The sequence below is a fragment of the Rhagoletis pomonella genome, unplaced genomic scaffold (assembly GCF_013731165.1).
Source record: "Rhagoletis pomonella isolate Grant_MI unplaced genomic scaffold, Rhpom_1.0 Rhpom_scaffold_00700, whole genome shotgun sequence".
NCBI lineage: Eukaryota > Metazoa > Arthropoda > Insecta > Diptera > Tephritidae > Rhagoletis > Rhagoletis pomonella.
In genome coordinates, this window is record NW_023459254.1 from 1,358 (window position 1) to 4,589 (window position 3,232).

Consider the following 3,232-nt stretch of genomic DNA (forward strand, 5'->3'; position numbering starts at 1 on the left):
GTATTTTGGTAGACAGGAAAATTTGTGGAAATTTTTTTAAGTTTGTAGGCAAGGACCTGCCTACTACATTTTTTGTCCTCCCTGGACTCACATCCTTCCATGGAATTATAGGCGATGACACACTTACGGAAATCAAAGCCGTACTAGACAGGGAATTAAACCTCCTTATATTGAAACCTGACATATTGCTCCCCCTTAAGCGAAAGGAAGCACAGAATGTCAATATTATAGACGCAAGCATCCCTCTCGATCCTTATATCACTGACTCTACAAGAAAGCAACTCAACAGCATATTGAATAGATACGAAAATTTATTTGGTCCAGTTGATCGGTGCACAGAAATCGCTACCAACGTACAGGCAGAAATAAGGACTAACACAGAAACACCCATTTACACGAAAAGCTACCCCTACCCCGTCAACATGCGCGGCGAAGTCGAGAGGCAAATTCAAGAACTCCTTTCAGAAGGCATCGTCCTTCGAAAAGCCCATATAACTCTCCCATATGGATTGTCCCAAAAAAATCTGGCTCAGACGGGGAGAAGAAATACCGCATGGTAATCGATTTCAAAAGGCTAAACGCCGTAACCATCCCCGATACATATCCGATTCCAGATATCAACGGCACTATCGCTAGCCTCGGTGATGCCAAATACTTTACCACACTAGATTTAACTTCAGGATTCCACCAAATCCCAATGAAGGAGCGGGACATTCCGAAAACGGCGTTTTCTACTATGAATGGCAAATATGAATTTTTGCGGCTCCCCTTCGGGCTTAAAAATGCACCCTCGATCTTCCAACGGATGATCGATGATGTCCTCAAGGAATTCATAGGTCGCGTTTGTTTCGTGTATATCGATGACATAATAATTTTTAGCAAAGACGAGGCCACCCATTTAAAGGACATCGAAACAATCCTCTCCAGACTCCTAGCCGCAGGGCTCAAAGTTAACCTTCAAAAAACGCAATTTTTGAAAAAAAAAGTGTAGAATTCCTGGGCTACATCGTAACCTCGGAAGGAATATTACCTGATCCGAAAAAAATTAACTCAATTAAAAACCTGTTGCCACCTTCAAATTTGAAGGAGCTTAAAAGTTTTCTGGGGCTAACATCCTATTACAGAAAGTTTATCCGCGATTATGCGAAAATCGCGAAACCACTTACCAACCTTACGAGGGGAGAGCATGCGCAAGTCAAAGCAACCCAATCCAAGAAAGTACTAATAACACTAAATAAAGACGCCCTTAAGGAATTCGAGAACCTCAAGGAAGTGTTAACCACTTCAGAGGTCCTAACGTTTCCCAATTTTTAAAAGACGTTTAACTTAACAACCGATGCCTCTGACTATGCAATTGGCGCAGTACTGTCTCAAGACTACGACGGTAGAGACAAACCAATAGCGTTTATCTCGAGAAGTCTTACGACCACAGAGGAAGGCTATGCGACGAATGAAAAGGAGATGCTCGCCATAGTCTGGGCGTTGGATAACCTTCGAAATTATTTATATGGTGCAAGAAAAATACGCATATTTACGGATCACCAACCGTTAACTTTCTCCCTTAGCAAAAGGAATTACAACGCTAAGCTTAAGCGTTGGAAATCCGGAATCGAGGAGTACAATTATGAGCTTGTCTACAAACCTGGGAAGTCAAACGTCGTGGCCGATGCCCTTTCTCGGCTCAAAACACAAGTAAATCAATTGACGGATTCTATCCTCCCTGCATCCGAGGTCGCTAGCCAAGCTGCAACTATGGGATCAGATCCCGATGCTGCAAGTGTGGGCGAATCTACGTGCGATACGGCTCATAGCGCGGATCAAGATAATACAGATTTAATTCCATTCGTCGAGGCACCACTAAACGTCTTCAGGAATCAAATAATATTTGGAAGAGGGCTTCAAATCTACGAAGAACCACATCCTGGACATTCACGCCACTACGTAGGGATAGAAAATGCTTCTGAAGAAGAACTCACCACAATATTAAAGAAAAAACTAAACCCAAATGTAGTAAATGGTATCAAAATTCAAGAAAATTTATTGGGTTTACTTCAAAAGGTGTATTTAGAACATTTCACCAACTATAAAATTCGTATAGCGCAGACGGTCGTTAAGGACTTGGCAAATCCAGATGCAGTATGCGAGGTAATAATGAAGGAGCACAAAAGAGCTCACCGCAATGCTAGCGAGAATAGAAAACAGATTTTAGAGCAGTACTACTTCCCGAAAATGAGCAGCCAGATTAGGAAATATGTGCTGGCTTGTGAAACCTGCAAGCTTAGTAAGTATGATAGGCATCCTAATAAGCCAGAATTACAAGTTACACCAATCCCCTCACGACCATGTGAGATCCTTCATATAGATATTTTTGAGATTCAAGGAGAAAAATTTTTAAGTTCTATTGATAAGTTTTCGAAATTTGCAAAGCTTTTCCATATTAAAAACAAAGGAACCCTGCACCTTAGACAAAAAAATAGTGAAACTTCTGCACTATTTTACAACCCCAAAAATTTTAGTTACGGACAACGAACGTGGATTTATTACCCCAGTGATACGGAATCTGTTAGAATCTTTAGGAATTCAGCTTTACCGCACTCCTTCTCAGAGGAGCGAGGTAAATGGCCAAATTGAGAGATTCCACTCTACACTATTAGAAATTTATAGATGCCTAAAGGCGGAAAACACAGGCGCCATCGAATTTGACAAATGGCTACGCCGCCTGCAAAAGGGATCACACGATCCCCCATAGCTGGTTCGAGACATGTTAACACCTCTAGTTACCAAGAAAATGAAAATTCGAATATTTTTCGCCTAATCCGTTCAATATCGAACAAATTAAGCTTATACGCCTAATCCGCTAAGCAATATATAAAAAAAAAAAAAAGAGCTTATGCGCCTAATCCGCTGAGCAATTATATTGAATTTTTTGCGCCTAATCCGCAAAACTATAAGAAAATTTAAGCTTATGCGCCTAATCCGCTGAGCAATTATATTGAATATTTTGCGCCTAATCCGCAAAACTATAAGAAAATTTAAGCTTATGCGCCTAATCCGCTGAGCAATTATATTGAATATTTTGCGCCTAATCCGGAAAACTATAAGAAAATTTAAGCTTATGCGCCTAATCCGCTGAGCAATTATATTGAATATTTTGCGCCTAATCCGCAAAACTCTAAGAAAAAGTAAGCTCATGCGCCTAATCCGCTGAGAAAGAAAGAAAAAAAAAAAAAAA